Source organism: Amblyomma americanum, chromosome 11, assembly GCF_052857255.1.
Source record: "Amblyomma americanum isolate KBUSLIRL-KWMA chromosome 11, ASM5285725v1, whole genome shotgun sequence".
Lineage (NCBI taxonomy): Eukaryota > Metazoa > Arthropoda > Arachnida > Ixodida > Ixodidae > Amblyomma > Amblyomma americanum.
In genome coordinates this window covers 6,442,947-6,462,464 of record NC_135507.1, presented here as the reverse complement: position 1 = coordinate 6,462,464, position 19,518 = coordinate 6,442,947, and the positions used below count along the sequence as shown (strand labels likewise).

Sequence of the window (19,518 nt, the reverse complement as noted above, 5' to 3'; positions counted from 1 at the left end):
CTAGCTCCTTAACTGGCACAAAAAGAAAGAAGAAAACTTGCAGTCAAGGACAAGAGTGCCTCGACCGCGTGCTCCATAGACGAAGCACACTGCTCTGTTATTAGCCCCAAGCTTCGCTTACCGAGCACGCGGTCCACTGACTTTTGTCCCCAACTGCACCAGTATCTACGCCCTCGTTCCCAGACAACCAACGCTAAAAACGTATTCGTGGAGAGAAGCGCTTCAGGAAAAAAGACAATACAAGACTATTCACGAGTACACGTACCCCACGGACGAAGAATCCGCGAATGCCAATAATCGTCATTAAACGCAATGAAAACCTACCGATTAAATGCTCTACGACAACCCTCTCGCTAACGCTCCGGATGCGTTTTGGGCCACAGAGTGTGCAAAGCCTTGCACACCATCCTAAGCTAGCGAACGCCTCGCAGCATTGAACAATGGTGCCGAAGTACGCACACACACACGGGGACTGCACTCCGGATATACCGCAGCGCCGGCTTCGGCAGCCCTTTTGTTGTCCGCTGCAACGGTGGCGGCAGCAGCAACGCGGGAGGCCACAAAAACACAAACGGCGTTCTTTTGTCTCTTGTGTTTGCCCCGCCCCTTCCCACCCACTGGGTGCCCATACAACAACACGTCCACGCACACACGCGGAGCCCCCTGTCGCACCTCCCTCGCCCCTTCGCCACGCCACCTCATTACGCCGTGTAGCTGCCTGCCTGCCCTGCACACCGCGAGCAGCGCTCTCGTACGCGTGTGCCTGGGTGTCCCCGATTCAATGCGCGACAACGCTTAGGGCGATGACGACCAAGACGTCCGGCTAGCGCGCTCCTCTCTCCCTCCTCCTCCTTCCTTCTCGCCCGCTTGTCAGCAGGAAACGCAGTGACAGGTGACAAAAGAGAAGAGTGAGGGGCGAGAGGGGACTGCAGGGGGGTGTTGTTCTTGTGGCGGCTACGCCGGTGTGTACCGGCCCAACGGAACGCTTAACGCAACGATGACTGCATTACCTTCCGTTTTCTGCAGGAGACTTCCACTGGAGAAAGCATCGCAGTCTCTTCTGCGATCTTGCGTGGGAGTGTCCCTCGACTATGTCTTCCACTTACAGTTTACACGGAACGTTTACGTGCTGGCTCGGAAGGTACACCGTTGGAAGCACTCATTCACGATACTATTACAACGCCTGCTGGATCGCCATTACCGCTGAGAAACGACGCGGGAGGTACAGTCTTGGTCAGAAGCCTTAATTAAGGCCACAGCTTTCAGCTGCAGCGAAATGAATGTTCCTAGAATGCTCCGTGTAGCGGATCATTCAAAACACAAATCAAGCAGGAAGCTTCTCTACCGCAAGAAGAAACCTCTGCTGGCATTTCAAGGTCATTGGGACTTTAGTAGTGCCGTAATGGCTCTGTTATCCGGCTGAAGCAAAAAGCCTTTGGCCTTAAGACTTTTGACCAAGACTGCACATGTGTGTGATGCGTGAACAGGCGCTAGTCTTCACGTGACGTCCGCGATAAAGGCCGCCAATTCGGCTGCTGGAAAAAAGTTGCTTCGTCCATGCACTCATATATTCCTGCTCGGAGTCGCATGACTCCTCTTTGGAGTAAAGCGACTCAGCAGTATTTTAAAATCAATAAAAACATACGCAGCTCTCGTTGTCAGTGCACTCTACTAAAAAAAGGAAAATCATAAATTTTATCACTGTGTGAACGTTGCGAAAGCACTAGACAGGCAACAACAACAAACTTGACCCGCCACTAAACGAATCTTTCCAAAAGAACTCTAGCTGTAAGGAACGACGGCTGGGTCAACGAGGTCAATGAGGAAGGAGCTCGGCCCGTTTCTCGTACTTTGCAAATTCTTAGCCTTAGCTCCGTCCACCCTGGACATCCACCGTGCCTACCCTGGGGTCAGCAGCTGCTAAACCGGCAGTGGCGACCGCACTTCGATGGAGGCGATGATTTATGCTTTACGGGGACTTAACATCCCAAAGCGACTCAGACCATGAGGAACGCCGCAGTGGAGGGCTCCGGAATAATTTCGAACACCTGGGGATCTTTAACGTGCACTGACATCGCACAGTACACAAGCCCCTAGAATTTTGCCTCCATCAAAATTCGACCGCCGCGGCCAGAATCGAACCCGCGTCTTTCGGGTCAGCAGAAGGACGCCCGTGTGTTGTGCAATGTCAGTGCACGTTCAAGAAGCCTGAAGGGATCGAAATGAACCCGGGACAGCCCTCCGCTCCGGCGTCTCTCATTGGTCTATGTGCCGATCCCGGGCGTCAACCCTGAGGACCACAGACCATGTAAGTAGCACTATTGGCCTCCATGCCAACGGGAGAGTTTTCGGTCGCGACACGGGACGACAACGAAATTACATTTGACGCAGAAAAAGTACCCCACCTGCAGCACCCGCTGCCAGAAACACTTACGTCCCATGACGCCCCTTCGACAAGTGTGCTCAGCACACGCAAGCGACGCCACGCCTACACTGCTCCGCGACTGCAACGCTCCACGGAGCACGAGTCCCAAATTCACCTCGCAAACAATGGGAAAGGTTGCGCGCGAAGGCCGCGCATTGACGATCGCGAAAGTGCATCGAAACGCGCCCGATACATCGCACGTTAATAAGACCTTGATTCGGGGGCCTTTATACCTGTGCACAGACAGCGCTAAAGGCTTGTACGGATGACTGCGTCCGTCGAATGCTTCAGTGATGGTGGTGCTGTGACCGACCGGAACTCGAAGCGACTAGGAGCCGGCTCCTAAACCACAGGTACCGACAATGACTCGACATCACGAAGCAGACATTCGCGTTATCCAGCCCAACATATCGTAACATACGTTCCGAGTGATGTCGGTAGGCGCAGCCGATTACAGGCATTCTGCAAGAAGCTTTGTTCAGCTATTCCCTCCATGTAGATAGTTGTCACCTGAAGTCACGGGCGCCCTCTTTGGGTAACGAGGCTAGCTTCCACAGTGGAAGCGGTACCCGTGGGCGGAAAGCGGAGTAGCAAAACAGTCAGGTTTTAAAACGCAGCGCTTTCTGGCCTCAAAGGCGACCGCGATGACGTCAGTGCAAAGTGTTTAGTGTGGCCACATAATGATGTGCTTTCAACACCAATTGCAGTACAAGCACAAGCGTACTGAATTGGGCGTAGTGAACAGCGCTCGTGGTGTCTCCTTCCTTGTGCCCCGTTCTTTTTCGCTGTTTTAAATACGAACGCAGTATAAGTACGCGTTCCATAAAACGGCACCGCCGGAGACTGTGTTCAGACAGCTTTTTTCACGCAAAATCGGAGACCCGTTGGAGGGCGCCATTACTAAACCAACTTACTACGCCGACATTGCGTAGAATTCGCGGAGCAGGAGGAATAAACAATTTATTTATAAGAAAATAGCTCTGGCCTCCGCCTGACGCCTGGCTGGGAGGCTGTCGGCGGCAAGCAGAGCGTCCTCCCAGGAAGGGCGAGAATATCCCATACACAGCTATCCCTACACGAACAAGTTGAATCACTGCAGTTCGCCAACGCGGCAGCTTACGGTTCCTACGTGGGACTCCGCTTGCGTCGTAGAAAGTGCAACGTACAGGTTGGCTTGTTTTACGGGTGTTTATCGTCCCAAAGCGACTCAGGCTACGAGGGACGCCGTAGTGAAGGGCTCCGGATAATTTCCACCACCTGGGGTTCTTTAACGTACACTGACATCGCACAATACATGGACCTCTAGCATTTCGCCTCCACCGAAGTGCAAACGCAGCAGCCGGGATGGAACCCCCGCCTTTCGGGTCAGCAGCCGAGCGCCATAACCACTGAGCCACCGCAGCCGCTGCAACGTACAGGTATCATCTCAAAAGGTTCTATTGAAGACACCGTACAGTTTTCGAAATCATACAGGCCCACGCACAGTCGCAAACGAGGTACTCAAACGCGTGTACAGTCCAACAAAAGCGCTCCTAAGCAGTGAGCCGAAACAGGCATATGATCCATTAAAGCTCTATTGTAAGGTTTTGTGAGAAAAGAAAAGGAAATGAAGGCGCACTGGTGACAAAAGGGAGCCGAGACCGCAGAAGAAAGCTCACACGTTCAGCCAGGAAGAGCGGCGAACCGTGTGGGCCGGCATGCAGCTGCGTGTATCCGTATAGCCAGGTCAAGCAGCCAAGGAGAGGGCAACGCGCACTCAGTCACAGGGCGGGCAGGCAAAGCATGCCGAGGAGCTCGTGGGTGTAAGCGACAAAAACCGCGCGAGAGCAGCTGCGAAGTGTCTCCTTCCATCCCCCCTCCCCGCTTCCTCCTTTCACACTGCGTGCGACACGGACGCCGTGGCAGCGGTAGTATACTAGCAGCTGCGAGCCTGTAATTGCGCCGGTATGGCTGCAACCCAAACCTGCTAACCACAAAAAAAGAAAAAAAAAAGAATGCGCGTAAGACGCGAGACAAACGAGATGGAAGGCGTGAGGAACGAGCCAACAGCCAGCGTGCATTGGTGCCCGAAAGGAAGGAGTGCACGATCAGGGCGTCGTTATCGAAGCCCTGCTCGTTCCTTTTACGCGGCACGGTCGCACTCACTAGCGGTCGTCACGGGATCGAGAAAGAAGCTGCGTTTATCACCAGCCTGATTACCACTACTATCATCTTGACGTCAGTTTGAGTCACTGCAGGGCAAAGGCTTCTCCCTATGGCCTCCAGTTATCCTTGCGTCTTGGGCCAGCTACATGACCACGTTTTATTCCACAAGAATTCTTAAAGTTGTACTGTATAGAGGACCGTGTTGTAATCACCGAGAGACCTCTCCCACCGAAGACGCAGCTTTTATATATGTTCGAAAAAAGAAACGAAACACAGGCGTCGTCATCAGCGGCCAACTTCGCAAGTAAAATGCGTGCGTCGACTCCAGTCTATTCGTCGCGGATCCCGAAGGCTACGCTCCATCGCCAATCGCTTTTAAACGCTCGCATCCCGTCCTCTTCGGTAAGGACGTCACTGGTTTCAATCTACTGGCGGGAAGATTTTCAAATCAGATTTTCTCGGCGATAAATGCGCCTTTTGCCGCCGGACAAATGTCCTCCATACCAAGATTGAGCCGTATAATCGTACTTTACTGAGTCGATAATGGGATGGAGCTGTACGCAATGCCACTTTAATGTCACTTTCAGCTGGATGTTTTATCTGGCTCCGGACTGCCCCCGATTACGTTATCATTCACCTGATATTCGCTCTTTGAGTGTATAACAGATCACCGGTTCTCAGTTCTCCTCTTTACATGCCCAGCATATGCAGTTTCTTTTCTTTATTTCAGCTGCAAAGTCCTGAACTCGAATCTTCTCCTCAAACGCACGCTGCCCTAGCTCTTTCTCGCTCATAATGTCTTGCCTGTCCTTTTCCTATCCATAGCTCGCTCCACGTGGTACACTGGTTAAAACATGTAGTTTCCGCTCTCGCATACTCTATACAGAACCGCAGTCAATGTGCTCATAAGCGGTCCACGATCTCAGTATACTTCAAATGCTATTACTTCGACGATGTGTGAATTTATAAGCCCCGTGGTGTCCAGTGCAAATAGACAATTCACGGACACCCTCAGGGCACACATAACCAGAAGAAAAAAAATTATGCCAAATGTGTTAAATCTATGGAGCATGGCGATTTCTGCTGCTGTTATTATAAGCATGTAGCAGAGTTACACAAGGCGGGCGAGTTGGTATGCGTCCATGAAGTAGAGTACGCCCAACCAGACCGCACAGACAAGGAAGAACAGAGAGTGAGTCGCCAGAAAGCTTAAAAGCAGGAAGTTGCAAGGCATTCAATTGCGAGGCACTCAATTGCAAGGCATTAAGTCTGCAATGCATCAATTTTTCAAGCCATTATTAATTTTGCAAGGCATTAAATTGCAAGGCACTAAACTACAAGGCATTAAGTTGCAACGCGGCAAGTTGCAACACGGCAAATTGCAAGGTGCCAAATTCGAAGATGGTAAGTTTCAAGTAGTAAGTTCAAAGCAACACATTCCGGCACCTTTCCTAACGAAGATACGCATGTCTCGTCAGAAAAACGAGGGGGGGGGGGGGGGGGTACCACGAAGCAAGCATCGCGCTCCAGTACTCCAGTATTTCCCGGACAAACGGCCGTCGTCACAAAAGGACACTGGACCAAAGAAGACCATATTTACCCACCGAGAGAATCCGCCGACGCAAACGGTTTCTCGCTGACGAAGAGCAAGCGGGTCGAGCACTTTCAGCGGAGACGAGAAAAGCGAATCCGGCGCCGACCAGACGGAGCGGTCGACTTACTGCCCTCAAAGGCCGACGTCGCCGAGAGAAATCAACGCTCGGGGCAGTGGTCGGTTCCCCTTTTTGAAGATTTTAAAAGAAGTCGGCGCGCGTGCGCTCTCCGGATAGCTTCTGCTCCACACCGCGTAGAACCCGTCAAGCTCTGTTTGCGGGCGACAAGCGACGGGCTGACTGACTGGGCTGCGGCGGAATGCCGCGCCCAACTCGCTTTCCGCATCGTGCGCAGTTCGTCACGTGCGTGACGACACGCGCGAGGCGACGGTGGTGGCGGCTCTCGGCTGACCGCACCCTCCACACGCATCGCAACTCCGGTCCAGCGACGCGATGCGGCATACAGTCATCTCTGTACAGTCAGAGTCAGTATGAAGGTAGTAGCTACTTGCGCGCTGGCTGAACAAGACCAATAATTATATTTAGTCAAAAAGCGCGATGGCAGAAATTGTTTCGCACTGCGGGTTCAAAGACGTATTCCCCAAGCAATTCCCATCATATAAGCCGAGCACCATGTCAGGGGAATGCTCGTATTCACTGGTTATCACCGGTGGGCACCCAGTGGCACAGGTTATCGAACCCCTCACCTTCCGCATGCGAGGTGCATGCTCGAACCACAGGGCCACTGCTGCAGTTCTTCACTAAAAGTGAGGATGAAGAAGGGTAGAGGAATCAATGGACCAGCAACGCTCACGCCTTCTATTCAGTCTGATCGCAAAAGCAGACTTCGGCAGAGCAAAATCCTACCAGGCTAACCCGAAAGAAAGAATTCCTTTTATACTGTGTCTGACCTTCCCAGTAGGTGTCGAAGCTCCTTCATATTTAAGCACATAGCCCGCTGGTGGCTTCGACATTCCTTGATTTTTCTGGCCTAATACGTCACGAGACTTTGACAGCAGCGGCACATCATGCAAATATCGATTTCTATTTCTATGCCCGGATATTCTTCCAAAATTTATAAAATATTGCGCCAAAGCTGTAATTGGCGTGAGGCGGAAGTAATATTTACATGTGCAGGAAGAGTACGACAGGCTTCGCGCAATGTCGAAATTTGACGTCCCTGCTGGACTGTCCAGCCGAAGGCAGCAGCAACCTTCAGCCATCCATCCCCTCGACGGCTCTTTCCGGCCGTCGAAGTTACCTACAAAAAGCTTCCACCATATCCTACAAAAGCGGTAGAGGAACAGGGATAAAAAACGCTTCACGGCCTCTGTCAAGGAAAACATGATGGACGGCATGATGGACAAAGTGCCTAAGCTTAGACAGCACACTTTAAAGAACTGCCGTTCCCGCATTCCGTGGACGCGCAATTCGCCGCGCACGAACAAAAACACAAAGAAAAGGCGAAATCTAATGCGGCTCCGCAGAAGCGTATGATTCCTCGCCCCTAATTCGTCTCCTATGCAGCACAAAATGAAAGAAAGCTCAAAGGGGGTTCTCGCGTTCTCTGGCCACGGCAAATAGAAAGCCACAGCGTTCCGTTGTATTCTGGTCTTTGTCTTCCTTCCTCCTTCGGGCCTACACTAATTCGGTGCGCGCTTCAACGCGGAATCAGTCAGTCGAAAGCGGGTGCCGAATATAAGGAAGGGCTCCACTAATCCCCGCGTTACCGCCTCGCTTCGATGCCTACTTGCTCGAACTTCTTGCACCGCCCCGAAAAGAATCCAGTTCAGAGCGCAAAAAATCTGCATGCACACACACACAGCGACTCGCCGGAGCCCAACGAATGCGGGCCCCTTTAGCCGCTTCGGTCGGTTGGTCGTTCGGCCGGCAGCTGTGCCGAGCACGCGACAAATCTATCAGCTCTCGCTCTATAAGCCGGGCGTGTTTCTTGCAGACTGCGCGAAGGGGCCTTTCAGCGCGGCTGACACCGATTGCCTCGCGCACGTTCCCACAACCACCAAACGCATCGCGGCGGGAGCGCCTCCGTGCGCGCACCCAAATTTAGTTTTGTTCCCATCCCTGCTTTTGTATACCATAAGCCTGCGCTTGGTTACGCCCCCCTTCCCTCAGACTTCCTTGCTTTTGGAGCTCAACCCGATAAGACACGAGCGAGGCAAAGCAAAGCACAGAGCTGGGAGAAAGTAGTGCGCGCGCGGGACGCCTCCGAACCTGCACGGGCAGTGTGTGTGTGTGTGCATTGGGAAGTTGTTGGGCAGCGGAGGCTTAGGCACGCTATGGCCGTTCCCGGCTGTGGGGCCTGCCTATTGTGTAGGACGCCGTCCACGCTGGGAATGGTTATTGTGCAGCGAGACGCCGAACGCGCGCTGATTGCGGCCAGGAAGAGTCAGCCAAGGCAGATGGACTGCTCGCTGCGTGCACGCGGCCAGGATTACACGTATTCCACGAGAGCGGAAGTGCAGGACGTCTCTAATGACCGCGCCATAGATGAACGCGTGAAATGAATTCGCTGCCTTTTCAACCGCACTGCACGAAGTAACACAGGTATGCGTGTGTGAGGCTAACACAATGAGGCCGCAACGTTGCTGCGAACTTGGGGGTATGCATACAGACAAAATGTTCCGACAAAACGTTTCGCTGTGCTGTTAGCGCGAACAGCATGGATACAGCGAACACCATGGGAAGGTATACATCAGTCAGACTGGCCACTGCATAAGTGATCGCTTGAGGTAACGTCAGCTTTATATTAAGAAAAAAATATGGTCACATTTGGCCCTACATGGCTGCGCATGCCCGAAGGCTACACGCAGCAAACCTTGTTGGCCTTTGCTGACAAAAACAAAATTTTTGTGAAGCCATAAACAGGTGGCACGTGAACTACCTGAGGCGTTTTCGATAAATAAAAGACAGGAGGTGACTGCATGAGTGTCTCATGAATTAACCTATATCAGAAGGAGGGTAGGCTTTCGGACTGCGTGTAGTCTATGATGTGGAAGTTTGGAGGGTGTAAGAATGGATGTTATTTCCAATAAAACTGAGTTGCGAGTGTGCGGTCGTTGTGTACCCAACACATGTGCGCGCAATTCAGTATGCGATAGTGCACGCTGAATGTGTTCATAAAATTATCCCGAGCCCAATGTTCCTTCACAATGTGCAAGCTCATAGACAACCCAATGCTTTCAGCAAAGAGCGACAGCGGTGTTGAAGCGAAGGCAGCGATTAAACATTGCTCTCTACCTTACGCACACTAATTGTCAAGGCACTCAGTGCCGCCGCTAACGCTACCACAGGTGTCGGGCAGTCTCGTCCGGTTCTCCAGTTCGGCTGGCGTCGTGAGCGACTGCGATGTGAGCGCTCGGTGATGTCGGGGAAGCACGTGGACAGGGCGAGCCATTGGTCGGTCGCGTCGAACTGACACACGGTGGCACTGCCGGCGCACGTCGTCACTGAGGCTATCACTTCGCAGCCCAGAAAGGGGGCGCAATGTCTCTTTCTTTACCTGTCTCAGTAAGTTGTTTCGAAACCAGTGAACGATCACTGCGGAAAAGGCGAGGACTTGAATGACCAGAGGGGCCAGAAACCACGGCGACCCACAAAGGAAAGGGCAACACGCACAAAGAGGAACGCAGAGACCGGAAACCACGGAAGCACCAAGTAGAATACGGACGGGGACGAAAGAGCGGCCAGCCGCCTGCGAGAGCCGTTCATCGCGTTCTCACGGCGCTCTGCGCAAAAATAACAAAAAGAAAACAACCGCCTACAGTCTCTCTCCCCCTCTGTAGGTTCGTCCCTCCTCTCCGTACCCTCCTCCCCTTTCATCCCAGAGCTATTCAACCGCTGTGTGCGTGTCGGACGGAAATTACACGACCGGACAACTCATCGCACACACAGAGGTGCGTCGCCGGTTTTCCGAGCGGAGAAATTAGAGCGCCGCGTGTGCGGATCCGAAAGCGCTGCGCAGTGCTGTACAGTGCCTGGAGCACTGTCGGAGACGATGGCGAGCCAAGTATGGGTGAAATGAACGAAAACGTGGGAAAGGACAAAAACGTAGCTGTAACAGTTTTCGGTCTCGTCCGAGGCACAAAGCGGCCGCTATGGATGTACCGCATAGATCATAGAAGACGTTGCCACCTGAAGTTTGACGTAAGCCGGTCTGGTCAAGGTGGTACATGAAGACAAAAATAAAGCAACGGTCACCTAAAGAAGAATGCAACGTTTTGGCTCCCACACGGGATCACTGTTCACGATCGATCCCAATGGCGAACAAGGCTCCCGTGTGGGAGCCGAAACGTCATTTGAGTTGGCGGCGCCGTCTTATTTTTTCGTCACAGAGGGCCGTACTTTGTTATATTATTTATTTATTTACAATACTGTAAGCCCTTTCTGGTTGCTACAGGGTGGGAATGAACAAAACCAAAAACTTCAAAGGGACAGTTTTTAAAAAAATGCACATCATTCAAGGCCACAATGACAACAATACCTAGACAACCATGGAATTGACAGGTACAGTCCCGGCCATAATATACGGAGCACGCTTCGGTGATTCGAACTCTCGCCACACCTTGCGTAACGAAAATCAGGAGGTACTTCTTACACTGCTTAGCCCACGTCACTGGCGCGTTCGCGTATGAACAGAAGACACACTCACAGCTGCTCTGCAGAACACATGAGAAAGATTTCAAACGCCGAAGCATGCTCCGTAATATTTTGGCCGCACCTGTACACAAGGGAGAATAATTCTTATTTAACGCAGGTTCCTAACCTATGCACAAAATTCTCTGTTGATGTAGTGTCGACAAATAATTGCGAATGAAATTTATTTTCAATTCATTTTAGAAAGAGAAGGTCGGAAACAAGGCATTCGAAATTCCCCTTTGAATGTGGCGTATTGCAATTCCGCCACTCAATGCGTTGTTGCAACCCACGAGAAAAAGCTTGCTTGGCCCGATAAAAAACACGAAGCGAAACAGGAAGAGACGTCGCTGAGAGCCACTTTAAAACAGGTTCATACAGCAACGCTTTTTGGCGGAGTATAAGCACGAGCGCGCGGCGTCGCCGAAAGTGCAAATAGCGCCCGCGAGCGCAACCATGAAAAGGAATCCTTCTTCAGTGTCCCGCTGGCGATCGCGGAAAAGACACGTCGGAAGTTTCCCACGTCGCCTTTATCCGCGCTGGGCGAGTGACCACAGCCACCGTGCAGGGTTCGGTTTTAGGCCCGGAATCTGTGCCAATCTCCCACGCGATAAATGAAGGAGGTGTTTGGCTAGCCCTATACATACTGCCGCCGTCCTCGTGTATATAGGGTGTGACGCAATGCGTTTGCATCCATTTAAGGTAGTGTGTGTGTGTGGGGGGGGGGGGGGGGGGGGGGGGGGCAACGACGGAATCCATTTCCAATGCAATACGACGCGCCCGCCAGACTGGCAACACTGAACGCAGTTGCGTCAGATCGTCTCGGAGGAGGCGCTCAATAAGCGTGGGATAGAGCTGAGCATGACCGAATTTTAAGTGGTTCAAGAATTCAGAAAAATCAGCGCGGAGAAAAAAACAAACGAAAGGACGGGCTGTTCCTTTGACGTATGTCCCAAAGGCAAACTAAATGCTTAGAGGGGTAGAGGCACACAATTTCGAACGAAAACAAAAGATATGATTCGTTTCATACGCGTAAGGCTAAAAAGTTTCAGCTGTAGGCGTTGGGTGGAGTATAATTTAATATTATTTTGAATGTAGTCCCAGGAGCCGCTCGGCATTTCCACCCACACCGAGTGACGTCAAAGTGCACTTGCACCAATTATTGTGACGTCACCGAACACAGTGGTTGTTCCCACGAACAACCAGTGCTTGCCGAGTACGCTGATGCCGTCAGTTTTTGGTAGTCCGGGTTAGCCGGTCGACCGTGACGCCAAGGTGCATTTCAGCGCCGGAACCGGCTGAGAATGAAACTGCCGGTACAAATAATTTGTATTTAATTATTCGCTCTACGCGCTGGTGTAATGAGCTCATTTCCACAGTTGCTATAGGCTCGTAGGCCTCTTTCAAGGGAATAAAGCGGACACTCAAAAAACACTGCGCCTGTACCCCATAGTACCCTTGTCGCAACGGTAGCTAGCGACATAATGCTGCCCCCGGATCTATGTTCATTTTGTCTTACGTTGTCAAGAGTCCCATCCTCCTCCTCTTGCAAGGATACGCCGACGATATTTTGTTATTACTACACCATCAAGAAATCGCTCCTACAGACACGATGGTGTGCACCGCAGCTTTCAGTCTGGACGGGTATCGGCCAACACCGCGTTGCTTTCCTTTTCTCTACCCTTTCCCCTTCCGTAACCCTTCCTCAGCTGACCCCCGACGGAGGAGAGACACCGACGCCGGTAAGAGAAAGGACAAGCGTCGCGCTGCGGTATCGTCCTTGGCCGACCGCGAAAAGCAGCGAACGACGTGCCGATCGCCAATGCGACGCCGCCACCGCGGCCGGCAGACTGGCCAAGCTTTCGAAGGCGTCACGACAGCGGCGCCAGTCGCCGGGGCTATCGTTTCTCCGAATCTCGGGTCATCTCTTCCTCCTCCCCTCCTCTCCCAACTCAACGTCCAAGGATGCGCCACAGCAGACCCGAGGGCGTGCAGTGAAACAGCAAACAGCGCCACCCCGACACAGGGCACAGCGCTTCGGCTGCGACGGGACGACCGTTAACCGAGAGGTTAAGAACTTGCAATGAACTGCCTATATGCTATGGACGGTCTATAGGCTGTCTATGGACGGTCTATAGGCGGTCTAGATGATGTCTATAGGCTCTGAACGAGGGGTATCTAGGCTGTCAACGAGCGGTATCTAGACTGTCAACGAGCGGTATCTAGACTGTCAACGTGCGGTCTATAGGCTGTCAACAAGCTCTCTATAGGATGTCAGTGAGTGGTCTATGGACTGTCAATGAGCGGTCTATAGCTGTCTATGGACGGTCTATAGGCTATCTATAGGCGGTCTATGGACGATGGAAAGACATTTCCCTCAAGAAATGCACTGACTACGCAGCAAAAGCAGAGGTCGCACTCGCATGCGTGCCCTCTCCACATTCTTGCTAACCGTGGCGGCAACGTAACGCCTTCTGGGAAGGTATAGTGCGGTGGTATTATGGTAACGCCTCTTGATGGCCAACCGAGCGTTACAATGCGGGCGAAACACTGGTCGTACTAATCCGGCAACAATGGCCTTTCTTAGCACGTGATTCCAATCGGTATCACGATGGCAGCTACACAGAGCGTTCTGAAACGTTTGATAAGATCAGAGCGCTCAGAAGTACGAAAATATACTTTTTAAACACGTTTCGACTCTTGTGGAAGCAGTGATAGTGTGTTGTGCTTATGGCGGTGAGGGCAGGGCATCTCGTGAGCATTAGAAGGGTCATGTCATGGGGAAAGTGAAGACCTAGGAGTGAAGCCCTGCCCAAAGAATTGTGAAAAAGCTGTCCACCGTGGCAGGTGGCAGTTAACATAATGATTGGTTGCCCGAGAACAGCAACCTGGGTCGCACAAGCCCCACCGGTGGCAGCACCTGCCATCGCAGGGCAGTGGCGCATCACTTAACTGCTGCCCCACTGGGCCAGGAGTGGTATGAGGAGTCCCAGAGATCAATGAATATTCAGTTGAGAATGACCGATTCCGCATATATGGGTATTAGCCCATTAATGCTATCTCGTCCATACCCTTAAGGCGGAGCTCGAGTGTCCCCTCCAATTTTTTTATTACTACATAATAGGTGGTGTACAATCTTCTTTCTTCAGAAAGGAATTTAAAAAATTGTGCGCAGTCAATAAGCATATTTCATAACATCGACCGCTCACGCACTTCCGTCGTGTCGCCCAAGCGAACATCATTGAGTTTTTTTTTTTTTTACTTCGCCTTAGGCTGCCCAACCTAATATATATGTTAAAGCAGCGGGCCGTTCATTTCGTGCCTCCTTTAGCGTATGTAAGCATTTTCGGAAATGCCACGACGACAGCGAAGAGAATTTAACACAACCTCCTCCTTCACACTTCACCCCCCACCGGTCCCCGATACGACAACTCCAGCGACGGCGGCCGCCGCATGTAATGGCCTTTTTACCAATGCCCACGCCGCCGACGCGATAATCCGGATGCGCCTTGGAGAGGGGCCTTTCGTGGTCGTCGCGTCCAGCGGAAACCGGAGCAACCCGGCCTCTGCCTGGCTGCCAGCTCGGCCGGCTGCAGCACGAGTTTTCTGAGCACAAAAAAAAAAATGGTATCCCCTCCCTCCCCCCTGTTTCTTATTTTTATCTTCTTTCGCGCGCATCGTGAACTGCGGTTCAATTCTCGCCGCCTCTTTCCTCCTCACCCTCTGTGCGCCGTCCGCCATCCATCACGCTCAAAAGCAGCGCGTCGTGCTGGCTAATTCGAAGGCTAGCAAGAGGCCTCGCTCGGAGCATGCGTGAGAGAGAGTAGATTATCGGGGTAGACGACAGTGAAAGCGCCGACAGCAATGTGGCAAACGAGCGTGGGATATTGAGAACGGACGACGGTCTCGCACAACCTCCCCCCCCCCCCTTTTCTCCTCGTCCCTTTCCCTTTAACACTTGGCCCAACTCGGCCATAATTTCCCGCCAACGCGTCTTCACCTTCAGAGACTAAACAGAAACCGGGGGAGACCCAGTTGGCGAGCCAACCCCGTTTTTATTTTTATTTTTTTCTGGAGGCAGGCCAGCAAAAGGCCGCCGCAAGGAAGTCACGAAGTACGGTAGGGCACAAAGCACTGTGAGTGGTCCAGGAACACGAAGTGTGTTCGCACATGCAGCGCTCGTGTATTTGATGCTCGAGATTTGAGAAAGCAGAGAATGAAAAAAAAAAACAGAAAAGGTGGCATACGTCTGTTTCAATTAAAGCACATGAAGTCGCAGTCCTTCCCTTATGCCGCTTTTGAATCTAGAGTCCTGGCGCGTGTATGGACTAGCCTTCTCTCGAGGCCTCTTTTTTTCCCCGTCGGGTAGCAGTGGTATCGCCACCTTCCTTTCCCTACGTCGTTTACCATACACCCTTTAGAGGCGAAGCACAAATTGATTGATTGATTGATTGATTGATTGATTGATTGATTGATTGATTGATTGATTGATTGATTATCAGCAAATTAAAGGCGCGGTTACTGTCACTTCTCGGTGGACACCTGAGCCGCGCCGTAGTGGAACGGAGGAAGATGATAGTGAAAGAAAGAAGAGAGAAAGAGGTGCCGTGTAGTGGAGAGCTCCGGAATAATTTCGACCACGTGGGGATCTTTAACGTGCACTGATATCGCGCAGCACACGGGCGCCTTTGTGTTTCGCGCCCGTGTGGTGTACGATATCAGTGCACGTTAAATGTGTTGAACATCCTTTCTGCTCAGCCTGGCTCATCGGAAGCGTCTCGAACGGTCTAGAAAGGTGTGCGCGTCAACAGCACCGCAGACGCGCTGGCGCGAACAGCCAGACCGGAACGATGACGGCGAAGACGTGTGGCGGCTGAGGCGTCACAAGCACGGCGTTGTCGCCGACGTCGTTCTGCATCGCTGGCGAGACGCTCGGTGTACCGCACTCCCGTCCCAACGTCGCTAAGAGAGACAGCTCTCCGCTCCAGCAAGCGCGAAACCGACACACGCCCCTCGCATGCATATAGTACACAGGCTGACGAAGGCTAGCCGATCGCTGAGCTTGGCGACAGGAAGACAGGGAAGAAGAGCGGACAGTGTCGAATCCAACCTGCTTGCTTACTACCGGAAGGTTTGTTAGCATTAAATTTGGTGAAAATAAACACAAAAAATGCAGGTGAAGCGAAAAAACAGGCTGCCAATTAATTATCAGTCTCAGAATGGACGCAATGATTGCTTACTTGTTTGCTTCCAATTGCTTGCTTGCTTGCTTGCGGGTGCAAAAAGAGAGTAAAGGAGGAAAAAAATGACGAAAAGGAAAAATTAAGGGCATTATGGTTTATGGAAGTTTAACGTCCCATAGCGACTCAGGCTATGAGAGACGCCGTAGTGACGGGCTCCGGAAATTTCGACCACATGGGATTATTTAACGTGCACTGACATCGCACAGTACACTGGTCTCTAGCATTTTGCCTCCATCGAAATGCGACCGCCGCAGCCGGGAGGGGTATTAAGTACACACGCCTGCTCCAAAGGGTAAAAAGGGAGTACAAAAATGCCCATCATGGAAGAAAGGAGTATTAAATGCCTGCCTGCACTGGGTAGTAAGAACTTGGGTGAAAAAAAAAAATGAGGAGAAAGGGAAGACGAGAAGAGTTGAGATAAAAGGCGGAAGAATGACACCAAAATACACAGGGCACGCTTTTGTACACACAGCAAGCATAACAGATTAGCCAGGCACGGAAAACAGTCACGAAGGCCACACGAAAGCGAGGTTAGCACACAACGAGGAAATGAAGAACGCGGCAGTGTAACCGGACGCAGTCTGCCCGCTCGTTACCTAAAGTAAACGCCACGAGGGCCGAATCCGTGAAGGGAGCAGTAGTTAACCCGCTTTTCAAGCGCAAAGAAAGCTCAGAAGTGACTCTTCAGTGCGGAGGCGCACTCAACTTGGGATAATTAAAACTTGCCTTGGCGTGCACGTGCACTGCATTCGCACTGCAGCACCCACACGGCTAGTTAAACCACACGGACCAGTTAGGTTGGGTTTACCTGCCTGCAGCTGAAGCAGGTATAACATTGTATTTCGCACGCTCTGCATGCGCAGAGGGGCGATGCACACGGGCCAGTTCCGCTAATGTTTCTAATCTCTCCGAAACTAGGGGATACGTATATGACTCCTACTTGGCTTTTTAAGACCGATGTAGGCGACAAAATTTAGAGTTGATATTCTTAGAAGCGTTGGCTTGATACAGATTATCGCGCAGTTTCATTTTTGCGAGTACCCGTTAAACGAAGGCTTCAGAAACAAGGAACGGATACTATGTTCAATACGTTGATTAAAGGTTTTTTAGAACTGAGCGCTCGCACTTTCTACTGGAAACAGCAATTTGGTTTGTTCTTTAAAAGAGAAATTCACAAAATGACACTGCATCGAGGTTCTCTTACGGCGAGTGACGATCACGCTTGAAAATGCATACGGATTCATGTGAAAACGAATCCAGCAATTGAACCGCTGGCTAAAGGAGAAGCGGCTCGTATGGAGGGCATTGGAGCCCGAAATTCTTAAGCCTTACCCCCATTTCCAATCAGCGTTGCACATTGATCATCGTGATCGCGACGGTATACACTGAGAGAGAAAGGCAGGATTATTTTGCCCCTGGAGTTGCTAGTCCAGAGTACGTCAGAGGTCCATTCACCGCGTACAGAGAAAGAAATGTAATTGGCCGTGAGGAAACTTCATCGGCACAACACTACCGTCACAATGTCTCAATTCAATTTAGCACCAAAAAACCGCTAAACAAGACCTTTTTTTCTTCCCCCCTTGTTCACAGCTTGAACAAAACACCATTCGCCAAGACCTTACAGCAACGACCGATAGCAATCCCTCTCCAAGGGCACAGGCTAGGACGGACTATTTCTGTTTAATGTTGAATTTTACTTTACTGCCCTTTGTTTTATGTTTATCTCCTTAGGTATACTCACTCCCGCCTCGAATGACCCAGTCAGTGTCCCGAGGGCAAAAAAAAAAAAGATAGGGCAAAGTGGAGATAAGCGCCGGTGAATCGGCTACTGCGTATCCCACACTGTAGTACACAGAGCGGAAAGGTCAACAAACTAGACACAGAAGTCGAATTGAGGGCCGCTTATTTTGGACCCGCGACACGCACGATCGAAGCCCCCGACGAGCGTATCGAATCGACATGTGCACCGCCCCGCGAGCAATTTTCGCGCCGAAACGTGACGGAATAGAAGCGGTAGAGCCATAAATAAAGCGGGCGAAGGCGGCAGACATATAACGAGGGAAACACGAAGAAAACGGACGAACTCGGCGGAAAGAAAGAAAGAAGCGTTTATCGCTGTCCCTCTTGCGCGAGAGACAGAAAAGTAAAAAAAAATATACGAGACAAAGGGGCGGTCCTAAACGGGAACAGTGGGCGGAGCGAAGCACGAATTACGAAGAAGCGACCGAGGACCGTGAGCGCGGCTTCCCGCGTTATGTGTTATTCTCTCTCGCAATAATATCACGCAGTATAGTGCAGGCTATACTGGCTATGCAGCTGGCGCAAACCAGGCTCCGAAGGCACGGCGTGGGACCAAAGTACTCTGTCAACCGAAGTCGGAAGGGACCGAAGTCGGTTCGTTAAAGTCGCCATTTCATTATACCCGAGGCAACATCGCGTTGTTTCCATTCCAAGTCAAGCTCCTTTCGTTATATCCGTTACTTCAGCAGAGCCTGCTTTGCTATAACGAGGCTTAACAGGCATACTCAATCAAGTATCGTGTAAACAGCAACACTAGTGCCAACCAAGCTCCAAAGTCACAGCATGGGGCCAAGGTGCTCTGGCAAGTGTCAGAAATGGAGTTAGACATGCACTAACGTCACCTTTACGTTTCCGGAGGAAATCTCACTCACTTTCTCATAGACCGTTTCGCTCTGACAAGGCTTAATAGATATTGCAACATAAGGATTCCGCAAATCAGCTGTAGTCGATCGTACATATACTGTGATCGCTTCTGCACAGACAGTCAAAGCGCCGCTCGTAACCCGCCCAGCGCTGCACTGTTTCTCGCTTCCTCAGATAGAGAGCACGCGGCGACACCGAAGTGAAGACGACTGCAGGCGCTCCCAGAGGTTCCTCGCACTCGGGCGACAATAATTTCAGAGCTGCGCGGCAGGCGGAAGGTCGCGGGAAGGTCGGCAGGTACTCGCCATTTTCACGCGCTGGGCGAAAGGTGGCGTGAGTGCACGTTTTGATGCCATGGTTTGCTGGTCCCCCAGGGACCACGAGGAAGTAGAAAGTTGTGTCGCCGCGTTCCCGTTTTTTTTTTCGTTTCCGCATAAAAACTGAAAGGCTCACTGGAGGTGCTCAGAAGAGCAGCGACAACGGGTCACACCATCATTATACGCAGATATTACCAGAAACCTGTTACAGTCAACCGCTACAGTGAACAGGTATACAGTGAGCAGCCACAGTGCGCGGCCACATTCAACAGCTACAGCGAGCCGCCACATTCGACAGCTACAGTGAGCGCCACATTCAACAGCTACAGTGAGCCGCCGCATTCAACAGCTACAGTGAGCCGCCGCATTCAACAGCTACAGCGAGCCGCCACATTCACAGCTACAGTGAGCCGCCACATTCGACAGCTACAGTTAGCCGCCACATTCAACAGCTACAGTGAGCCGCCGCATTCAACAGC

The 19,518-nt window shown here is 51.6% G+C and overlaps 1 protein-coding gene across 4 annotated transcripts in view; it reads right to left on the bottom strand.

The window, feature by feature from the left end:
* Positions 1–19,518, bottom strand: part of LOC144111184 (uncharacterized) — a 214,711-nt gene that overhangs the window by 137,201 nt on the left and 57,992 nt on the right. Inside the window, exon 1 of one of the 4 annotated variants that reach the window (XM_077644361.1) lies at positions 4,084–4,102. The exons of the other annotated variants lie outside the window; for them this stretch is intronic. The gene's annotated coding sequence lies outside the window, so the exon portion shown is untranslated. Of the gene's footprint in view, positions 1–4,083; positions 4,103–19,518 lie in introns of those variants that run through there. 4 annotated transcript variants of the gene reach the window in all.